This window comes from Ochotona princeps, chromosome 8 (genome assembly GCF_030435755.1).
Source record: "Ochotona princeps isolate mOchPri1 chromosome 8, mOchPri1.hap1, whole genome shotgun sequence".
In the NCBI taxonomy this organism is placed as follows: Eukaryota; Metazoa; Chordata; class Mammalia; order Lagomorpha; family Ochotonidae; genus Ochotona; species Ochotona princeps.
The window spans coordinates 18,934,486-18,959,856 of record NC_080839.1 but is presented as its reverse complement, the minus strand read 5'-3'; positions in this window follow the sequence as shown (position 1 = coordinate 18,959,856).

Genomic DNA, 25,371 nt, shown 5'->3' with positions numbered 1-25,371 from the left:
TGCTCCATATGGCATCTTAAACACTGCCAAATGCATAGTACATTCTTAGCTATGTTTGTTCCTCCTTCATGGATTAAGGATGTGGATTTTACCAAATACATTTTATTTTGAAAAAGGGCTATCAAGGGGCTGGCATGATGACTCAGTTGGCTAATCTTCTGCCTACAAGCACCAGCATCCCATATACCTGCCAGTCATTGTCCTGGCTGCTCCACTTCCCATCCATATCCTTGCTTATGGTCTGAGAAAGCAGGAGAGCATAGGTCAAAGCCTTGGGAGGGCATGCATCCATGTGGGAGAACCTGAGGAGGCTCTGGCTCCAGATCAGCTCAACTTTGCCATTCTGGCCATCGGAGAGTGAACCAGCAGATGAAAGATATTCACTCTCTTTCTTCCTTCTTTTCTTTTTCTTTTTTTTTCTTTTTCTTGCTTCCTCTCTTTTCTTTCTTTTTCTCTTTCACTCTCACTCTCTGTCTCTCTTTCTCTCTCTCTCTCTCCCCTTCTCATTTTCTCTATAAATCTGCTTTTCCAATAAAAACAAATGAGCAGGATTCAGTGCAGTGGTTCATCCTGAATGCACTAGGACCCCATTTGGGCACCAGTTCGTGTTCTAGATGCTCCACTTCCCATAAAACTCCCTTCTGGTGGCTTAGGAAGCAGTAGAGGAGAGCCTAAAGCCTTAGGACTCTGTACCCACCTGAGAGACCTGGAAGAAGCTCCTGGCTCCTGGTTTTGGATTGGCTCAGCTCCAGGCATTGAGGTCACTTGGGGTGTGAGTCAGTGGATGGGCAACCTTTCTCTCTGAATTTCCAATAAAAGTTTTAAATTTTTTTAAATTGAATTAATCTTTACAAAAAAAAGAAAAAGGTTATCAATACAATCTCTAGCCTTAATATTCCTTTTTTATATTTATTTCTTGCCATATATCTAATACATCTCTACAACTTTATTTTTATTTGGCTAAAATGTAAAGCCAAAAAAATCATTTATATTCTGTCACACACTGCTCAGTGTCCTTTCAAAGTAATTTCTGCATTAAGTCTGTTGCTTTTGATGTGTAGATTAACTTACTATTCAGATGTAAATAAGCACTACAGGCCAGACATGTGGAAGCCTATCTCAATTCCTATCACAAACTATCTAAAAATGAGCCATAAGATTAGCATTTGAGAGTCTATTTTAGAAATATTTTTTGACATCTAAACATTCACAAAATTGAATGTGAAAAATATTTGCTTTGTGGGTAGCAAGTTATACTAATGCTTGGGATGTCATCATGCCATAAGGACTTTCTACCTGGGGCTGCCCTAATTCCAACTCCCTACCTATGGCGTCCGACAAGCAGAAGATAATCCAAGCTCTTGTGCCCCAGCCACACATGGGAGACCTTGATGAAGCTGTTGAATCTGACTTCTGCCTGATTCAGTAGTGGCCATTGCAGCCATCTGGGGAGTGAATCAGAAAATGGAAGATACTCTCTCTGTCTCCCTCTCTCAAATCCTCTCAAATAAGTAAGCAAATCTTGAAAAAAGAGTGAACATAGGAAACAGTGAAATTACATGATATATATTGTCAGTAAAAATCATTAACTTTTTGATGCTACGAAGATATTATTCCACACCAACCTTTCAAGGAATGATTGTCAACACTTTCCAGCAAACCCATACGGGTATTTAAGAGTATATATTTATTAACTTGTTTTAACAATTAAGAGAGATTTTTTTGCTGTATGTCATTTGGTAACTTCCCCATAAACTGGATAGAAACCTGTCATCTAGAAACACTGAAGACTACATTCAGAAGCTCTAATATCATGGAGAACCATTATTGCCTCATTAATTTATATTCTCAAAAAAAAAAAAAGAAAATTAAACCTAATTCAATTTGAGTTATAATTATCAAATCTTTAGAACTCCAAAAGGGATGTGTATTATATTCTTCTACCCCAGGTAGAAGGTGCTTCTGTTTAATGTTTTCCAAGTGGCTTGAAAATAGTAGAAATTTGCATATTATAATTAAGTCATATAACTCCTTACATGAATGTGTAATAAATTTTTCATAGTGTGGTTCCAAATAGGCCCAATTTAGAGGTGATACAGTTTTGTTAAAATATAGTGGGGTGGGGCATGATGGCTGAATTAGCTAATATTCCACCTGTAATTGCCAGCCTCCCATATGCCTACCAGATCAGGGTAGGGCTGATTCACTTCCTATATCCAGCACCCTGCTTATTGCCTGAGAAATCCTTGGGACCCTGCCCTCACATGGGAGACCTAGAGGAGGTCTCTGTCTCCTGACTTCAGTTCTGGATGTTGTGGCCATTTAGCCAGTGAACCAATACACGGAAGATCTTTCTCTGCCTCAACTTCTCTGTAGATTTGCTGTTCCAATAAAACTGAATGATTTTTAATATAAGATAAAATATACCTAGAGAAAGTAATTGTATAAGACCACTTTCTTATTTTTTAACAATGTGATAGTAATATATATATACACATGCACACATATGAAAAACTATGTAATTTGTGCAATACCATTGTGTCTTATTCTGTGAGTTCCCTGAATTTGCAACAGGGTCATAGTATTAGCTCTTACTTACTTGTTATAAATTACAGAAAATTTAGTGGCATAAAAAATATACCTTATAGCAGCTTACAACATACTTGTCTGTTTCCACAAAGGCAGTAAGAGAATCTACAAGGAAAACTGGGGCCAGTCTGGTGGCTTAGCAAGCTAATTCTTTTTTTTTTTTAATTATTTATTATTTAACTTCAGTAATTACATTGTATTATGTGACACAGTTACATAGATACTTGGGTTCTCCCCACCCCTCCCCAAACCCTCCCACCATGGTGGATTCCTCCACCTAGTTGCATAACCACAGCTCAAGTTCAGTTGAGATTCCCCCATTGCAAGCGTATACCAAACATAGAGTCCAGCATCTTATTGTCCAGTCAAGTTCAACGGCTTCTTAGGTATACCCTCTCTGGTCTGAAGACAGAGCCAGCAGAGTATCATCCCAGTCAATTGAAAGCTCCAACATACCATCAGCAAAAATTTACATCATTATGGAATTAATTGACATAGTAATGAGTAACCAATATGTTAAAAGTAAATGCGAGTTCCCAGCCACCTTCTGTGACCACCTCACCTATACTTCAATTTTAGTTTATACACAACATATAACATTCAAAACATAACATGTTATACATAACATCATATCATCTTAAATTAAGGCAAACATGTGATGATGAACCATAGCTTTCTTATCCAATCCTCTGTTGATGGGCATTTTGGTTGTTTCCATGTTTTTGCAATTACTGATTGTGCTGCTATGAGCATAGGAGTGCATGTTGGTTTCTCATAAAACAAGTGTTCTGGATATATTCCTAGGAGTGCTATTGCTGGATCATACGGTATGTTGAATTTGAGTTGTTTGAATATTCTCCATACTGATTTCCATAGAGGCTGTACCAGCCTGCAGCCCCACCAGCAGTGGAGTAGGGATCCCTTTTCCCCGCAACCTCGCCAACAAGTGTTGTTGGTGCTTTTATTCATGTGGGCCAGTCTTACTGGCGTTAGGTGGTACCTCATTGATGTTTTAATTTGGATTTCCCTTATTGCCAGGGAACTTGAGCATTTTTTCATATGTTTATTTGCCATTTGGGTTTGTTCCTTTGTGAAGTGTTTGCCCATTTCCCGTGCCCATTTCTTGAGTGGCTTGTTTGTTTTGACATTTTGGTTGTTTTGTAGCTCTTTGTATATTCTGGAGATCAGCCCTCTATCACCTATGTCGTGTGCGAAGATCTTCTCCCATTCTGTGGGTTGCCTTTTTACTTTGTTGATTGTTTCTCTAGCTGTACAGAAGCTTCTTAGTTTGATGAGGTCCCAATTGTTTATTTTGGTCTCGATTTCTACTGCATTTGGAGTCTTTTTTAGGAAGTGAGGGCCTACCCCTAAGTGTTCCAGTGTGTTTCCAACATTTTCTTCCAAAAGTTTGAAGGTTTCTGGATGTAGGTTTAGATCTGTTATCCATTTAGATCTGATCTTAGTGTATGGTGAGAGATGTGGATCTATTTTTTTGTTTCTGCAGGCTATCACAATTAGTTAAGACTAACAAATTAACCAGTCAAAGTAATGAATACCTGTACTCAGGTTTTGGGGGAATCAGTGTCAAAACTACTAACTTCAATGTTTTTTTGTTGTTCCTTTGTTTACAGCAGATATTTATAGCATTGAGTTCAGAAACTTGAATCAATTCTGTTCAAAATTCTTTTAAAAGTATCTGATGGTGTGCTACAGTCCTCAAATGTATAAATTCCAGGACTTTAACTTGTGTTGTGCAGGGAGTTTTCCAACAAATAGTCTGTCAATTAACCAGTTAAGTAAACTTAACTGCCCTAACCACTGAAACAACTGCCATCGGAATTTCTACAGCCACCCATCCTTATCCACAGTTTCACATTCCAAAGTATCTTGTTATAGACCACTGTATTTGATACAGGAAACAGTGTTAAGATTTGTATTGATTCTCATCCCATAGAGTCATGATCTGTTATTATGATCACAGAGTAGATGAAAAACAGAGAGAAAACATGAGAGTTAAAAAAATTATATCCTGTCCTTTAGTGAAATACAGTATAAACAGCCCAGGCTGATTTGTTTGAACTGGATTATGTAGTTCTGGGACTGGGCCTTACTGCAATGCAAGCCTTACTCCAATGCATAACTTTGAATATAGAAAGAAGAATCTGACATACTTGAAACCCAAGCCATTACATTCAATCCCTGTATTATTAACCCTGGGATCAGGCCTACTTTCCTACTCCTATGGCTTAGTAAAACTGAACAAGCAAAACTAATCCAGGCATCAATCTGGGTAATTCTGTTCAGAAAACTAGAGCTGTGTCCAAGTAAAACAATATTCTTTTCAGCAGTACTAGATTTGCTATCAAGACTCATTTCAGTATCCTCAATTTACTGTCTCCACTAAGTTAAAATTGTGTGAGAAAAATTATTCCTAACCCTGACTAGTTCCCTGCTTCCACAAACTCCCTTAGCATCTCTCAGTTCAGGCCATAAAGTCTCATTAAGATGCTAATCTCAGGTGTGTGACCAGTGAAGTCCCTTGTGTTGGTTCAATGCCCTGAGTTTACCAATTCCATGCTTTTAGGAAATTGTTAATGCTTACACTGTCAGCCATGTTGTCAGTCCTTCCTATTAACATCTTCTCTTAATTGTCTCCTTTCTCAAACACTGCTTAATGTCAATACAGATGGTATTTTCCCTTTCTGTGGCAAACCTAATACATTAAGTTTTGCTTACTAACAGAAGCCTTTCCAGTATTCACTAGGAATATTGTGGCTGATATATCTGCTAGCAGACATTATTTTTCTTATTCTTGCTAAACTTGGTGTCACACAAAAACACAAAAGAGTTAAATTCTTCCATTAAAGAAGAATTCTTGTTTGCTGTAATTACTGAGCCTCAGGAACTAAAAAGTCGATGAAAAACAACATTGAGAATTTAGCTAGTTAAAAATAGAATCCTGCTTTTGAAGAGAGAAATAGTGCAAAATGTGCTTCAAATAATTGGGTTTTGGTCTCTGATGTTAGGATATTAATGAAGGTTCTTTCCAGCTGTAGTTTTTTTGATGGCACTGGGGCACTCAGGTCATCTTCTGTAGTTTCTACTTTGAATAATTACTGAAATTATAATATCTCCTCTCTGGTCTCCATGCAATTATACACCCAAGATTCTGAAAGCAGCTATCTAGTTGAAGTTAAAAATCCGGTTCATACAATGCCAAACCATCTATCTACCTAGAGAGAAATTTCATCTCTCAGAGGAAGGGGCACACTCAACTAAATATCTCATATCTTGTTAGTAATGACTCTGAAATATATTTTTGCCATCTCTACTTTTTTATTTATCATTATGTTCTCAGTCTTACAAGTACTGTGCACTTACTGATTGCCCAACTACAGCCGCGCTTTCTCAATCTAATGCAATGAAACTATTAGTATCTTTTCAGTTACCTGTCCAGCAATGAGATAACACATTCTTTGTCCTCTGAAATAGTAAAATAATGGGATCAAAACGGATTGTTCACAGCTTATTGTTTACATATCAAGGCTGTACATGAACATTTATGCAGTACAAAGATAATACGTGTAATCGGGGCGATGGACTGTGGCGGGCCCTATATTTACTTGTACATACAAGAATCTGGTCTGGGAACACCTCAAAGTTTCTTTTGGGGATCTCCCCAATCAAAATGGCAGACTCAGAACCCTAACCAAGGAAAGATGGAAGACAGAACAGGTCAATCCACCACCTCAGCTGTATGTTGGCAGCAAAATACTGGACAAATGGAGACTCTATGATGGACTATGTCAATCAGTGGGTTCTTCAACAACCTCATCGTGCCTGGAGTGGTGAGACTGGCAGCAATTCATAACTGGTGAACTATCAAAACCACTTGAGCAAGGATCTCAGATCATGCCCCACATCGGGGACCTGGGATGTGGGTCTACCTTTTTGTTGCTTTCAATGCAGAAGAAACATGAGAAAGTGTCCCATGCAGAAACACATACACGATAAGATTAGGAAGCAAGACACCTGGGAGAGACCCTGCTTGCTCTTCATTGACACGCTACCCTCTCTGGATATCATCCATCCTACCAGACCCAACAGATGCTTGAGAGACAGCATTAATTGATGCATGAGAGGAGAATCTTCCACTGCAGATTACTTGCATGTAAGCATTGCTTTCTAAGGTTTTCACCACCTCCACACTCCCAAATCTGAGGCAAGATTTTAATGCATGAGCCATCATAGCACAAACCAGACCCAAATCATAGCAGTGTCTGTGTGAATTGTTACTTAATCCAAGTAAGTCACATACTAGCTGTATTTGATTTTTGCCTCCAGTATATATTTTAGAAATCTCCTGGAGTTAAGTTTTAGCAAGTACTGACAGTCATTTCCTTCCTTGTTTTGGAAAGTGTAGGAACATTACTACCCAAAATTTTACCTTTACTCATTTAAAGAAACTGCCAATCATGTAACTTTATCTACATTTTACTATTAGTTCAAACATCACAATTAATGACTCTGTTTAATGTTAACTGAGGTAAATGATTAAAAGTCACATTCATAATAAGTTAAAGTGAACTACTACTGACAGACAAGCAGTTTGGTAGAGAAATGCTATAGGTTTGCGCAAAGTAACAGTCTAAAGTTAGGCCTAATTATGAAAGATTTCATGGAAGATGGAAGAGCTATGAAATGATAAGTAGAAATTATACATGGAGACCCAAAGCAAGATTTTGATGTATACCTCCGGCAGAAATATCTTCAAAGTGACATTTGTTGTGAGAAATGTCACTGTGAAAATTGATGGAACAATTAGTTTGGCTTTCTTCATACTGATGCGTCTCTGTAATTCATCTCCTCAATATCTGTCAGGTGAATTACAGAGGCTACAATTACAGAAAAGCTGCCTTGTTGTCATGGAAAATTATGTCCTTTCAGAACAAGTAGGTAACTACAAGAAGTAGCGTGAGTTCTATACATTTGAATTGCAGATGCCTGTAAGCAATCAGAAGACTGCCCAATTAGCTATGAACATTTATTTTCTTCTCTTCTTCAAAGTTTCACAGGTTTGAAAAAAGAGTGACTGATTTTTTTTTCTTAACTAGTGTATCACAGAGAGCAATAAAAAAGGATCTACTATACAGAAAAAGGGAAAATATTGAATGATGTATACATATCAACTCTATACGCTATAATCATTCAGCCAACACAGGAGTGTTGCAATACAAAATGAAATATCTCTTAATCATTTGTTTTTTTCACTCTTCTTATGTAAAGAATTTTAAATGGAACTGAAATACCTACTATCAAGAAATCATCATTTGTGACTAATAACTTTGACTAGGGATGTGCCAATAATTAGCTCTGGCAATTTAACAAGCTAATTTAACAATTTGGTTCCATAATTCCTTCATCTCTAAAACTGAGATGTGACTGCACTAAGTTGTTTTGAAGACTAAGTATGTGCAAAATACAAATTACTTGTATACAAGTCTTTCACAAATATCTCCTTTTAGTTATGGTTATGGTTATGATTTATCTAATAATGCAGCAAACTGTTTCAGGCATTTTCGGTGACATTAGAATCATAGTTCCTGAAATCAGTTATTTAAAGCAGCTTACTAAACAATAACACATACAAAGATCTCTGTTAACATAACCTTCTAAAAGTTAAACAAGCAAAAGGGAAAAGCTGTTTGATAAAATGGTTAAAGCATCACTTGACACTGCCAAGCTGGATTCAGGAATTGGCTTCACTTTTAATTCCAGATCCTTGCAAATGTGGGTCCTGACAGGCAGTGAATGACATGGTCAGATACTCTCATGGTTGCCACACACTTGAAAGACCTGGTGTGTGTTTCTTGCTGTTAGTTTCAACGTGGTCCAGTTGTTCTGGGTGTTTATGAAATAAATCAGCAGTGCGTCTCTAATCGTTCTGTTTCCTTGCCTGCATGGTTTGGATGTGAACATCCCTTATAACGTTTCTCATGACTGACATAACTTTGCATTTCCAAATATATTAAACAGTAGTGGAGTTAAAACTATCTTATCTATGGGATACTTGGCTACTGAATAAAATGTGCCACTCCTTGACTGTATCTATTGTGAGTTGACTTGGATTCTCTCTCATCAGACAATAATGCAAAGACCCTTCCTGACATAACTGATAACTAACTTGGCAAATAGTAAGCAAAGCACATTTGCTCATTGGCTGTTAATATTTTATTCATTTTTTCATAACTTCAGGAATGTGGCACTATGGGACATACTGATGGGGTCACATTTCTTGTTGACAGGGGAAATGTGTGTTTCATTCAAAGAGAACACAGAAATTACAGTCAGAATTATGTTTGGCATCAAGCTGTCCTGCAGATTGGAAGAACTGTTTATCTCATTTTCTATGTTTGAAAATATATTCTCTTATTTTGCTGATTCTAACTATTTGCCCATTTCTGAATATACTGATTGTTTATTATGATGTCCTTTATCAATTGCAATCCTTCCAAAATAATTAAAATGTCCATAATTAGAAGTTTGAACCACCGATTATCAATTGTGTATATTTTGAAAACATTATTGAACCTTTCCAAAGTAAGTGGAGAATGTCACTTTCACCAGGTTACAATATTTTAAGCAACTTCTCACTTTCAAAATGTGTGGCATAGTATACTCGATGTACTAATTTTTCTCATGATTAAAATTCAAACATAGAAAATTTTCCCAATTTCTCACCAAAACTAAGGCATGGATACCATAACCCAGCCAGTCTCCTGAAACTGTCCCTTGCTGAATACTTTGAATTGGACACCAGAGAGAAATAGAAATGATAAGAGCTTCTGGCTTTGAAGTTAGCCTGGATGCTCAGAAATCGCTGAGATAGTGGTGAGTCTTTGAAATCAGAATAAGGAAGAGAATGAAAAATGTCAGTCTTCAGAGAGAAGGGAAAATTAAGTAAGAAGTCATCTCTGATGAATTCCACCTTTTCCTTCAGTATTATCAGGTACTTTTGTGAGCTTGAAAAATAAATTTATCTGAGATAACCCAATGTATTAGCTTCTGATTTGCTTATTCTGTATATGTGTTTGCAAACAAATTATTTCTGCATAAGGCAGAGTTCAGTCTACATGGTCAGGTTATGGTGGTTTCATATATTTGGAGTCAAAGGGCAAAGGAACTGGCTTGAGTTAAAGTATAGAGGCACGAATATTTACTCTGTGCAGTTTTATTACAAGCTAAAGAACAAAACTGTGGAAGCTGAAGAGCAGCAGCTCAGACCTTAGGGACTGTCCACAATGCCCTGGTACATTTGCATTTGGTTTCCTCATTACATGATTCGCAGGAATAGTGACATGAAGAAATATCCATTTTAGGTAGATTATCTTATTAGCACTCTAAAGAACAATGCGTAATATTAATGAATACAACAAACAGGTACAAAGTAGATCCAAGGTATATACTCACATTCTATAAGGCAATCACAGTTAGCTTCTATATTACTGATGTAAAATCTTACGAAAATGGTAGCAACAAGATGTGTAGTTAGTCTATCACAAAGACTGATCTTGAATCCAGAAGTTCCAAATTCTAGAGCTATATTATTTTCATTATGCATGTTTTAAGTGTTCCAAGTGTCCAGAAGGCAGATGAAAAGGATATTAGATGAGGGCACTTATTCAGGTTTTCAACACAGTGGAGCCTCTTCAGAGTTTTTTGGTTTTGTTTGTTTAATTTGTTCTGTGCATACTGGATTTCCAATTAAAACTTAGACGGGGGCTGGGGTGGCTAGACAGAGAGGCACTCAACAACATCCGTGAGGGCTGGAGAGTTGAGTTGGTTAGATGGAACTAAGCTTTAATACCCACTGACAAGTACTGAAAACAGAACCAACCCAGCAACTGAAACCACCAGCTGATCGTGGTGACAGACTGTGCCAGGCCCTGTGCTTGCTAGAGCATACAAGAATCTGGTCTGGGAATACCTCAAAGTTTCTTTGGAGATCTCCCCAATCGAACTGCTGGACTCAGAACCCTAGCCAAGAAAAGACAGAGGACAGAGCAAGTCAATCAACCACCTCAGCTATATGTTGGCAGCGAAATACTGGGCAAATGAAGACTCTATGATGGACTGTGTCAATCAGTGGATGACCTCATCGAGTGAAACTGGCAGTGATTCATAACTGGAGAACTATTAAAACCATTTGAGCAAGGATCTCAGAGCATGCCCCACATCTGGGACTTGGGGTGGGTGGGAAACTGGGTGGGGCTTCTCCATCAATATCCCCCTGTACCTCAGATACATGATGGAAATATGGACATAATACTATTACCCACTTCCTTATACCCCCTGAACCTTTTTTTTTTTACTGTAATTAACTATGTAAAGATTGTCAACAAAAATACAATTAAAAAAATACATTGAAAAAAAAACTTCACTTGGGAAGAGAAGAATTGACATGTAGATATACCAACAGTTAATCGGAGTTAACATGTGTGCATGTGCACATACACACACACACACACACACACACACATACATTTGAGACCTGCTCACTCAACTCGATTTTGAAGCCACTGCTATTGCTGAAAGACAAACGCAAGATATGATGGGTACTGAGTACTTGAAGATTCTGTTATGAGAAACATAATTTTCAAAATCACTGATTTTAACAAACTCAAAATAGTATTAAATGTTATGCTTATGATAAAATTTTGGATATATTGAATCAAATAAGAATTATTTGCACTTATTTCATCTGGGTTTTTTTTTTTTTTTGCTGCATTTTAATGCACTCCTAGAAAATCTACATTCACTTATATGGCTCACACAATACTTCTACTTGAATTACTTTCCTGAGTATGATTCAAGTTTAGTATGACTAGACTTCAAGCTTTTCCCATCCATCTTTCTGGTTGAATTTCATATGTTTGTGTACAGTTGTAGTTTCTAATCTTAGATTTAAGCTAGTCTTTTGTTATTCAGGTGAAACTATTTTTTCCAAACATGACTGTGTCATCAGAATCAATGAATGAAACAGCTGGATAGTTTGCTAAGACCAATCAAAAATGATATATGAAGCATGAATCTGAATGTGCAATGATTCAATCTGGGAGAAAAGGGTGTTCTTAGTAACTGTATTCTGTGTTGAGTAGCATAGAGTTCAAGGTTAGACTGTCTCTGGAGATTTACTGAATAAAATGAGCAAGGAGTAGGGAAGTCTGTAATTACTTATTTCCAGGTCATTGTTTATACTAAAGGATATGAGGTAAAATATTTTAAAGTGTTGTGCTTAGTATATGTCTTATATTTTCATGGCTAATTTTGCTCTCTGCATCTAGCAGTGTGGAGAAGCATCAAGGCCACAGTTTAATTCAAATATTCTTATTTTAGTCTGCTGGTTTAGAAACTATTTGGAACTTCTATATTCTATACCAAATTGCTTGGAATTGATCAAAAATGTGCTCCCATTTCTAATCGCTCTGGATGGCACCAAGTGGTGGGTCAAACAGTTTGGTCACAACCACCATGAAGGAGAACTAGAATGAGTTCTTGACTCCTGACTTGCACTGAGCCAATCTCATCTATTGCCGGCATTTGGAAGGTAAATCAGTGGATAGATATTGGTTATTCCATTATGTACAATTCATATATAAAATATAATATATATTATATATAGTGGATGATTATTCCACCATTTCTCATTCTTTCCCAAAGGAAAAATAAAGTAAAATAGAAGCTGCAAGTGCAATGTGAATAAAAGATTGAGACAATGAGAACTGAGAGCAGAAAATTTACAAGTATTTTTTCATACGTCTTCAGCGAACTTTGGAGCTCAGTTCGTTTCTTTATATTTTCTTTTAATCCCAAGAAACAAATGATGATCATACTATTTCTCCAAATAAAGATATCCAACATTTGGGAAAATTTACTGTAATGGATTTCTTTCAAAATAAAGTAAGATTTTTTCATGCATTTTTATGTCTCAATGGCTGCATTTATTTATTTGTATATTTATTTATCTTGATTTCTTATGTGCTTATGATATTTTTCTTTTCCATTTAAGTGTATCACTTAATAGATTATCAGTGCAAAAGATAATCATGAGGCTTACACAAGATTATTAGAGCTATACTATTCAACCTATTTTTGTACGATTTAAGTTCTCCACAAGTTATTTCTTTGCAAAAAAATCATTACCATAGTTGCCTGAATCTTTTCTGTATGATTTCTACTTTCACAGTAACTTGTTTATACTGCTCATAACTGAACAAATTCAGGCATAAATACCTGGGTAGCAAGCTCATTCCCATGATTTTTGAGTTACAATTACATAGGTTCTTTTAGCACTAGTTCTTATCTGGGTACAATGACAACATGCATGATGTTTTCATTGAATTTGGATTCTCCCCAGCAAACCAGTGTTCAGTTCCCAGCCTACACTCAGCACATGCTTCCAGGGAGTTTTGAAGTTCTTAAGCATATTAACAGCAGCTTTCAGACATCCCAAGGTGTCTGTCATCTTCTTTCTTACCCAACAAAATCCTACTTCCTCCATCAAATATTATCATACTCACTCCAGTGTTTGTTAACAACAAATAGCAAATTCTCTTGCAAAATATTATAAGCAAATAGTGCCAAATAAGCACATATAAACATGCAAGCTGATGATGTGCTGAGTGTCAGCTGGAATTGCTTTGCATGAGATCCCTTTGGCCAATGATTTAAAGAATGTAGGTTCTGAAAAGCTTGCTAATTAAGGGGAGGTTAACTACTGGGCTCTAACCAGGAATCTTGTGTCTCTAGAAGTTAAAAAGATCATGTCAATTTTTCAGTATTCAAAAACATGATGATTGAGCATTTATAATGATTAAAGATTAAGTTGAAAAAACTATGTTACAAGACAAACTTGAAAATAATTAACTTTGAGAATTAGTTTCAAGAGTTATTTAGATAGGCGATCACCATCCAAAAACTTGAACATGATCAAAGCTGCATTGAATTATGCTGAATTTGATGTCAGTGTAAAAAGATAATAATTAGATGGATGTCAGGATCATTAGGCAATCGAGATTTTTTTTATTCCAATCCTGATAATATTTTTTCCATGCCTCTTCTTCAGCTGTGAATTTTTTCCGTGATTCTACACAAATTAAATAGTTGAGCTTGTGAAACTGTTACATGTGAGTGTTCAAAGTCAGGATTGACAAGTCTTTCCCTACAGCAGTTGCATCTTGCTGCTTTGTACAACTATTGATTTGCCACTTTTATCTATTCAGTCAATCTATTGTCATACAATGGGTACAAACTTATTGAATTTTTTTGCCATGGGGACATGAGCCTAGAACAGATAAATACAAATCACAACACAGGCATTTCACATTGGGTTGTGGGTAAGACACTCATAAATTCAAATGATTATATAAAATATAAGAAAATCCACTAAACCTGTGACCACTATCAAGAAAATTGAACTGCTGTCTCTTTTTGTAAATTTCTTTTATATTTAAGATGAAAAGTTAAAGAGAGGCAGGGAGGAACAGACATAGGGAGCAAAAGCCAGGTCTCCCTTGAGGGTGAATTAGGCTCACACACCTGGGCTATGCTATGCTGCTTTTTCCAGGCCATTAGCAGAAAGCTGGATCAGAAGTGCAACAGCCAGAATAAAAAGTAGTGCCCACGGGAGACGCTGCCATCATAGGCAGTGACTTTATGTGCCATTCTACAATAGCAGACTCAAGTTGCTCTAAAATGCAGGAGCCAGCACAGTGGCTCAATTGGCTCATCTCTCACCTGTAAGAACCATCTTGCCATATGGACACAGTTCTTGTCCTGGCTGCCATCCAGAAACCAGCTTATGGCCTAGGAAAGCTGCAGAGGATGTTCCAAAGCATTGGGACCTTGCACCTGCTGGAAGAGACCTGGAAGAGACCCAGAAGAGGCTCCTGGATCCTGGCTTTGGCTCAGCTCAGCTCCAGCCATTGCAACTACTTAGGAAATGAAGCAATGGTTGGAAGATCTTTCTCTCTTCTTCTCCCTGAAAACCTACCTTTCAAGGAAAAATAAATAAATAAAATATACTTCAAAAAAACTAAACTATATATTTCCTATGGTATAATTTAGTTTTCTGTTAGTTTGATGAGCAAAATGTCATGTGTCCATAAAATATCTCAGTCACAGGAAATACACAAACAATTGAGACATGGATTCTGCTACAACTTATGTGGTCAGCCTATTTATGATATCTATTTTTAAAAAAAACACAAACTAACAAATGCCAGAGTTGTTCTGCAGGTGGTAAAGCCACCATCTGCAATGCTGACATTCTATCTTGGAGTTGGCTGGTGTCCCAGCTGCTTTATTTCCCACCCAGGTCCCTGCTTGTGGCCTCAGAAGGCAGCAGAGGACAGCCCAAAGCCTTGGGATCCTGTTCACCTGTGGGAGACCCAGAGGATGCTCCTGGTTACTCTCTTTGTATTGGCTTAGCTCCGGCCATTTGGGGAGTGCATGGGAGATCATTGTCTCTGTTTCCTTCTGTCTATAAACCTGCCTTCTCAACAAATATAAATAAATATCAAATAATCTTTAAAAACTGACAGGGAAAGATATGGAAAAGGAAAAGGAGAAAATGACTCATAAGAAAGAATAAAAAGAGGACTAGCCATCTGAAACAACTGCAGTTAAAATTTAACTCTTCAACTCAGATTACCAGTATGATTCGGGTGATTGCATATATTTTTAAGTTAATAACAAGTGACTGTAGCAGAATGACCAGGGCCACCAAGCTCATCTTATTAACTATACCAAAGCTTATAGAACTGAGTTAATGTAAATCAAGGATATTTTAAGTTTACAAGCCATCGCTACTCAAAATTGTCTAATTAAGTCATTGTCATGGTAGCAAAAGGAATTCAGAAAGTCTATCCTGACCTCATAGCAAATAAAACATAAGCAGAGAAAAAGAATATACTGTGCTAGATTTGTGGCACAGCAGCCTAAGACGGTTAACAATGCTAGCATGGGGCCCGGCTGCGTGGCCTAGTGGCTAAAGTCCTCGCCTTGAAAGCCCCGGGATCCCATTTGGGCACCGGTTCTAATCCCGGCAGCTCCACTTTCCATCCAGCTCCCTGCTTGCAACCTGGGAAAGCAGTCGAGGATGGCCCAAAGCTTTGGGACCCTGCACCCGCGTGGGAGACCTGGAAGAGGTTCCTGGTTCCTGGCATCGGATCGGCGCTTACCTGCCCGTTGCAGCTCACTTGGGGAGTGAAACATCAGATGGAAGATCTTCCTCTCTGTCTCTCCTCCTCTCTGTATATCCGGCTTTCCAATAACAATAAAATCTTTAAAAAAAAAAAAAAGAAAGAAAGAAAAAAAGGAGAGGATGGTTCAAGAGCTGAGGCCATCATTATAGACAAGGGAATCCAAGCAGAGTTCTTAGCTCCAGGCTTCAATTTGACTCAGGCCTGCCACTTATGGCCTCCTGGGGAGAAATGAAAATATTGGGCTCTTTCTTCTTATATCTTTCTCTTTCTGTGCACTCTGCTTTTCAAAAAAAAAAAAAAACTTTAAACACACTTAGAAACAATATGTATGTATGAAAAATCAAGATATGAAACGAGCATGCCACAAAAACTATTGCACAGATCAACCTCAGAAACACGAACTCAGAGAAAATATAGGGGCAATTATAATAATTTTTACCATAAGAAAATAAAACTACATGAGATGAAATGTGCACTGGCTAGATTATGATTCATAATAATCATTGAATAGTGCAAATCTAACATGTCAGTCCAGATTAGTGAGACTGGATCTTCTGGGTCTTTTTTACTTGATCCGTGGATTCAAGTAAATCTTGTTCAAGAGCAGCATCACAAACACACCCAGAAACAATGTTATTTTGTTTATTTGTTCTTAAGATATATTTATTTTTATTGGAAAGGTAGATTTACAGAGAGAAGAAGAGACAGAGGGAAAGATATTTTTTTACTATTTTACTCCCCAAATGGCTACAATGGCTAGAGCTGAACTGATCCAAAGCCAGGAGCTGGGAGCCCTCTCCTCAAGGTTTCCTATGTCGGTGCAGGTTCCCAAGGCTTATAGCTATCCTCCACTGCTTTCTGAAGCCACAAGCAGGAAGCTGGATGGGAAATGGAGCAGCTGGGACAAGAACCAGCATCTTTATGATTTGACAATCCTTACAGGTGGGAGATTTACCCAAATGAGCTGCCACACCAGGCCTCAGAGGCAATGCTTTACAAAGTTATTTGGATAATACATAATCATAATGATGAATCTTAAGATTAATGCCACAGTAATCCATGAATTACATAAATTTTTAAAAATGTACATTATTGTAGGTTATTATCACAAGATAATATAGCTAATATAATGACAAATAAAAACAAGAAAAATGAAAACATGTCATTGCAAGCAATATTCAACTTACTTCTAACTTCCTTGGACAAACTTTCCAGGTTCTCTGTTATTAAAACCTGCTTATTTATGCCCATACCCCTGCCTCTTCTAATGCTCCACTTGGCCTCTACGTGACTGGATAAACATTAGGAAAAATGACACACTAACCAACCTTTATTGCTAAAGTTTTGCCCTGTTTTGCCACTATGTGTAGATGACTAGTCCAGTCTGTCCCACATCCCATTCGGTTCTCATACATGTCAATGGGTATCAAAGCCTAGTTCCATCTAACCAGCTCAACTATCCAGCCCACACACATGGTGCTGGGTGTCTCTCTGTCTAGCCACCCCAGGCCCCTGTCCTAGTTTTTGTGCCTTCCCGTGGGAGTGGTAACCCAAGAGGGAGGAGCCCACTATTTCCTTTCTAGGCCATTCCCACTCCCGGATTATGCACTCTCCAGGTAGTTCTGTGGTTTAACTCGACAGAAATAGCACCCAATGCCAGCTTCTGCCAGCTGATGCTATGGCAAAACCCAGCCAACCCTCACCCACTCTAATTTATGCTTGCACCAGTAGGAACAATCAGTCGATCCTGTCTTTTCCCTGATCTAGTCCACATGAGGCCAATAGGTGTTGTAGCCCTGCCTAGTCTGGTCTGCCCCCATCCCAGAAATTCCCACTTTATTTTCTCAATGAAAATCAAAATTAGTACAGGAAAAGATTATAAAACATTTTGTATATGTGACCTTTAGTAAACATGTTTCATAAAATTTGATTTCCAAAGTTAATTTAAAATGTCTTAGTTTGGAACATGTTGTCAAAGAACAAAAATGGTTTGCCAGGCTGGAGAAAAAGACCAGAGGCCAACATATAAATCAATCACTATGATAAAATGTCAATGAATACAAGGCAAAATCAGGGCTGCCAGCATTTCTGCAAATTCAGTTTTTATTTAACATCTTTACTAAAGCCATAAAACAGAAAACTGATTGACATTGGGCATGGATGTTTGTTTTCTTGCACAACATTATTTAGGTGAGTAATACGCTTGTATCCAATTACATGATTTTAAGAAGTAGTATATGGGAACACCTCTTTCATTAGAAGCAATTTATAATTAAGTAGTTGGAATTAAGTGCAAATTATCAAAATGCTCATTTGATATCAATATTTCCACTTGATTGAGGTCCCCCCAAATTTTCAGACTTGATTTTATGATATAGACCTATAATATTCCAAATATCTCATTTGGTAATGGAAAGGAATGAAATGACATTTTTTTGTTTCATTCATTTTTCAATATGTATTTTTTTCCAAAAATATTCGTTATATATTTGCCTATCCTGATCCAAATCTATGGATGGAAAAGTGGTAAAATTACACAAAATTCAACCAAATATTCCCATTTAATATCTCACAATTTAATATATACAAATACTTAGCCCAGTAGTTAGTCATAAGTAATTGTTTAAAAGAACCATTCTAATTCATAATTTGAAATTACTTCAGACTAGTAAGAAAAATGTTGAATGTCTTTTGTAGGGGGACCACAATGACTTCCTTAACATTATTGTTCAGGAACTACCTTTCCAATGACTCACAACTTTAGTCCTATAGGATCATTCTGGAAAGCTGAGCTGGCTTCCTTAAATGTTCCATATCATCTTTGATACAGAAGTGAGCCTAAAATCTATTTACTATTATCAGGAATTTATATCATAGCCAGGGAGCAAGTTACATTTCAAACATGAATGAACTGAATCAACTACTAAGAATTTGGCCAAATCCCTCAGTTTTTATCTTAATTAATTCCAAAGAAGAAATAAATGTAAGCCTGAATTAATTAAAAACAGCTGCATGAGTTTGTGTATTGCTCTAAAGATGAGGACACTAAAACTACATCAGTTAATAGGTTTATTTAAGGGAAAAGAAGGTATGGAGATGTTTGTTCTTCGTTATAGAGGGCACTTCCCTATTCCCACATTACAAAAAGAAAAAAGAAAAAAAAGAAGGAGAGGAGAAAAAGCAGATGAAAGCAGAGAAGAATCAGGAATGTGGAAATCAGATTTTGAAAATAGTTTTCACATCCATACAATTATATTTGCACACTTCACATTAACCAAAGAATATAAGGCATATGTAACTCATCCACAGAGAAAGTAATTCAAAAACCTGTTACCTTTTGAAACACTTTTAAGCATAAGAAGTAGCTGTTTTTTTCTGGTTGTATAAATAAGCTAAAAGCTGCAAAAGTTCAAGGTAAATTTACAAATAAGAAAGAACACGGAAGTTCACAAAATTCAAGCCCTCAGAGATAGATATATGTCTAACTTTCATAGTATACATTCTGGGGTTAAGCATAGACTTGCAAATCAAATAGATCCATTTACAAGGACAGGATTGTACTATGTATGATTTACTTTTACTTCAAGCACCAATTACTTACTAATATATATTTGTAACCCCAATTCTTTCTCTCCCTTCTTGCAACTTTCCATAGCACACAATTCCAAACCTTTGAAGTTAAAACACCAAGCTATTAGATAATCTAATTTTTATTTATCATATTTTCATGTAATAAAATATACTTATTTTGGTTTATACATGGTTCTAGAAATTCCTTCAGGCTAACTAGTAAAGCTCTTATACATTATTTTTAATGATTATAATAATTATCTATAGTTGGTTGCTGTACATGGTAATGTGGGAGTCCATTTTGGTGGTTAATATTAAAATTTCTTACAGTTACCAGCTAAGGCATTCTGTGATCTACACTATTATATCCTCAGTACTATAAATTCTCAATTGTAGAAACCATTTTAATAGTTATAACAGTAATCAAGGTCAAATAGTTTCTAAAATAGACACAACATAATATCTTGAAGCATGTCATGATTTTCCCCCAAATATCAAGAAACAATAGGCTTATCATTTTATTTATTCATTTGTTAAATAATGGGGAGTGATTCCTCATTAACAAATTCAAATTTAATTTCCATGTCTTCTGAGGATGCACTGTTTTCCTTGCTAATTTTCTTTCCACTTACGTGATTTTTCCATTTGTATCTTCTTCCTGTTCTTTCCAATTGTCCTTCTTTGTAATTAACGTTTCAAACTGTTACAATTATAATTACTCACTATTTTCCATATGTATTGCAATTATTTGCAATATTTATCTGCATGTTTATGTTTAGAAGCATGATGGAGCTATATTAAACTCCATGTTAATACTCACATATGATTAACTTCTTGAAACAATGTGATTTTGTGAAAATAATGCCAACAACTTACATTGCCATACCAACAAAGAAATGAAGCAAGCCATGAGTTTAAAACTGAGAAATGTTATTTGTTTTCATAAAAAATGTCTAAACTGAATAAAAAGTCTGTATTGATATTCACAAGGTAAATACTCTTAACGGTGTATACAGGGAGAATGGAAGGTTCTCTGTGGTATCTCATGATTATGTCACAGAAACTTTGTGAAATGAATTTGTGCAAATTGTGGATGCTTCCAATGGTCACAGGATCAGGAAAATGTATTGCTCTACCTTTGATTTTTATTTTTACTTTTAATTATACTAAAGGTATTCTTAGGGAGACAGTTAAATCTGGGAGCAGGGGAAGACAGCTTCTGCATTACACATTATTTTACTGTAAGAATTTTCAAATCCATTTTCTAAACATACTTCTGATAATATCAATTGTTTATCCTCTTTTGTGAGTTACTTACTCCTAAGCCATGACTTGTGAAGTTATTTACATACATATCATTGCTAAAGCTATTCATATTTCTTGGTTTGTAACAGAAGAAAGATGTTTTAACAAATTCTGAGAGCTGGGCCCTGAGGCATGGCCTAGCGGCTAAAGTCCTTGCATGAACGTCCCGGGATCCCATATGGGCGCCGGTTCTAATCCCGGCAGCTCCACTTCCCATCCAGCTCCCTGCTTGTGGCCTGGGAAAGCAGTTGAGGATGGCCCAAAGCTTTGGGATCGTGCACCCGTGTGGGAGACCTGGAAGAGGTTCCAGGTTCCCGGCATCAGATCAGCGCGCACCGGCCGTTGTGGCTCACTTGGGGAGTGAATCATCAGACGGAAGATCTTCCTCTCTGTCTCTCCTCCTCTATGTGTATCTGACTTTGTAATAAAATAAAAATAAATCTTAAAAAAAAAACTAATCCCCAAATATTTGGTCTTCAAAATCTATAAGCTGTTACAAAAAGTCTGAACTTTTATTTTTGACATGAAAAATCATGCCTATGAGCCATGTTTCAAATTAACTGTAGTACATGCAATTTTGAATTTGCAGTTCTAAGAACAGTTATTGGTATAAAGGTAGGATTAAATAAAAAATGCAGTGATTCATCTTAATGGCCCATTTAACACACATAAATATGACATATTTTAATTGAACAATCCTAACAAAAGTATGTTTTGTAACTACAGAAAGAGTTAAGATGAAGCAATTATCATAGAAACACTATCTTTGAACAGACTGGAATTAAGTCTTACCAAGTAACAACAACAGTAAATTTTTGTTTATCAAATTTTATCTCTAGGACTATTCAGTGCCACACAGTGAAAGTAATATTAGGTCAGGAAGGAAAGAAAGAAGTTAAAGTAGGAATATTAGAAGGCTGGAAAACAGGAGTCAGCGAAACAAACTAAAGAAAATAGATTTATAAAATAAACACCAGATAGTAAGAATGATACACCTGAGTGTATAACATGCATCATTTAAAATCACCTTTGAGACAGCAGCAATAAATTAATTTTGTGACCTTGGAGAATTCTGATCTGTGTTATTAAACAAATTATATCTAATATTAGTACTTGATAAGATATATGAATATCCCATTCCCTTCACTAGAGTTTACATTCAAACTCCAAATCTCACCCTTTTCATATTCTTTCACTGAAACTATAAACATCGATATCTTTGTTAAATTCAATATGATGAATTGTGTGAATCTATTAAAACTTAATATATAATTTGAGCCATCAGAGTTAAATTTCATTATCTATGTAAGACAAATCAACTTGACATTAAATGTTTGCATTTCCTATGGATTTTTTAAAGATTTATTTATTTTTATTGGAAAAGTCAGATTTACAGAGAGATGGAGAGACAGAAGGAAAGCTCTTCCATCTGTTGGTTCATTCCTCAAGTAACCACAACAGCTGGAGCTAAGCTGAGCTGAAGCCAGCAGCTAGGAGATGGAAGGTGAGTGGAGCAACTGGGACAGGAACCAGCACCCACATGGAATTCCTGTGTATACAAAGTAGGACTTCAGCCACTGGGCCAGCATGCCGGGCCCCCATTTTTGAGTGGTTTTAAAGCTAGCAGATTAAGTGTGTGTGTGAGTGTATGTCTGTGTAAGTATAAAATGCAAAGTCCAAAAGCATATATTAGAGAAACTGGGATAACCCATTTACTTCATTTGTCTAAGGCAGTATCCATTCACCTGAATCTTTTCATGCTTGAATAGCAGTTTTACAAAACAAAGTCCTGTATTTCATCAACATTTAGCAGGAATATTTTTGAAAGAGAGAGATTGATCCTTTTGGATTCAACTCCATGGCAGTTTTAAAATAAGATATTGGCAGGTGTTGTAGCACAGGGTTAAGCTTTCACTTGGAACTCTCACATCCCATCCCATTATAAAAAACAAAAACAAACATTCAAGTCCAGTTTCAGGCTAAAGCATTGAGAGGCTATGGAAGATGGATGAAATCCTTGGGTCCCTGTAACCCATGTGACAGGCCCAGATCAAGTTCTAGGCTCCTAAGTGTGTCCTGGATCAACTCTGGTTATTGCAGGCATTCATAAACATTCATATTCATTCTCTCTTTCTCCCTCTCTCTCCATCTCATCTGTGTATATGTGTGTGTCTACCCCTCCCCCTTCTGCCCTCCCTTTTTCTGTCAATGTAATTTTCAGGTGCAAAAAAATGGACATTGAAAGATACAGCAACTATGAGTTTTCCCTTTCTATAATGAATGTAAATATTCAATGATGAATTCAAATATATATATAACATGTCTATATTCTTAAAAACAACAAATTCATATTTGAAGCACAAAGCATTACACCCGTAAGATTTTCTATGTCTGAGTTCAAAATATAAACATTTTGAAATGCATATTATGATTCTGTAATATTTAGTTTCTGTGAAAAACTATCATATTTCTTTTTCCATAGAGAAAAAAAGAAACCACAGAATCTGTAAGAATGGGTTTGGAATTCTGGGAATTCATACATGAAAGAGAAATAGGAAGAAAATTTCCTTTTGTCAGTGTTTTTTCCTATTAACACTACTTATTGGACAAGAGTGCAATCCTAAATCTTGATGCTTATTGAGGATTCAAAGAACTCAAGGCATAAGACAGGATTAGAAGCCCATCATCTAAATCAATCTCTTCTAATCAGTTTTTAAATATTCCCTGCTGCATTTTACAGACCAAAGAAATATTAAATGGTTTACTTTATAACTAAAAAGTCTAATCCTAGAAGCAGGAACTCCTTTCATTTTGATGGATAGAACTTAATTCATATTACAACCACTGACATTTTCTCACAGAATCTCAGAAACAACAGTTTAAACTTAGTAACTATCCTAGTATAATTTTCGTATGCTTTTATCAAGTAAAGGGTATTGCACATTATGACATATTATGTTAGTCTAGGTTTATTCTTTAAACTTTTCTTAAGCCATTCACTCTTTTACAGCAATAATCTTCATGTGACCTTCTTGGCTTCAGTGGCTTTATTGTGTACACATATTAGTAATCATTGTTCACTGAATATACATCAAACAAAATGGAATCCAAAGTTAAACAGCTTTATGCCCTACATGGCATTGTAAAAGACAATATTCCTTCAGATGTGATCCTCTATTTGCTGTTATGGGCTGCTTCCTTGACGAATGCTCTTCTCCAGTAATAGATATGTGCATGCATACATAGGATAGAGTTCATGGATTAGGCACAAATCATGAGTGACTGGCATTATGGTACCAAACATAGTTTTAGTCATGGACTGCTTTGGTTTGTTTTAGCATATGAACCTCTCCCGGACAAGACAGGAGTATAAACCCCCCTGGATTTAATTATGCCCAGTGATTTTTGATAAGAAATGTTTATTGACTGAGATTAAAGACACATGATTACTAAGTTGAGAGCAGCAAGAATGTCAAGTACTGGGCCCAGCACGATGGCCTAGAAGCTAAAGTCCTCATCTCGCACACACCAGTATTCCATAAGTGCTCCGGGTCATATCCCAGCAGCACCGCTTCTCATCCAATTCCCTGCTAGTGGCCTGGGAAAGCAAGTAGTCAAGGACAGCCCAAGGCCTTGGGACTGCACCTGTGTGGGAGAATTAGAAGAGGCTCCAGGCTCCTGGATTCAGATTGGTGCAGCTCTAGGCCATTACGGCCGCATGGGGAGAGTGAATAAATAGACATAAGATCTTCCTCTCTGTCTCTCTTCCTCTCTGTATATCCGACTGTCCAATACAAAATTTAAAATAAATCTTTAAAAAGAAAAGATGAAACCTTTGAATTGTTTGAACTGTCGTTTCCTAAGATATGAGCTCATATAGGACATCATAAGATACTGTCACAGATCACTGAGTGTAAAGAGACATCCTTTAGAAGCTTACTTAGAACCATCAGAATACTTGTAAGAATATGCCAGTCTTTCACTTATTCACTTAAGAATCAACATATAAACTGTAACAAAAGGTATGTACCTGTTTTGTTCAAAAGAGTATGCCTCACATAGTTTGTGCAGCACATAAAAATAAACAGACCATTTGGGCCCGGCGGCGTGGCCTAGCGGCTAAAGTCCTCGCCTTGAACGTCCCGGGATCCCATATGGGCGCCGGTTCTAATCCCGGAAGCTCCACTTCCCATCCAGCTCCCTGCTTGTGGCCTGGGAAAGCAGTTGAGGACGGCCCAATGCATTGGGACACTGCACCCGCGTGGGAGACCTGGAAGAGGTTCCTGGTTCCCGGCTTCGGATCAGCGCGCACCGGCCATTGCGGCTCACTTGGGGAGTGAAACATTGGATGGAAGATCTTCCTCTCTGTCTCTCCTCCTCTCTGTATATCTGGCTTTGTAGTAAAATAAATAAATCTTTAAAAAATAAATAAATAAATAAACAGACCATTTGTTGAAGAACTGGATTACTGCGGATTTTTAAGATATTTCAAATTATGCTTAATCTTGAAGATGACTGAAAGTCCACTTCCAGAAATAGAAATCATTAAAGTTCCTAATTTTAACAGTAGAAAATCACATTTTATTTGTCTCAATTCAACATGATTGTTTTTCTGTTTTTATCTAACACTAATCCTTTAAAT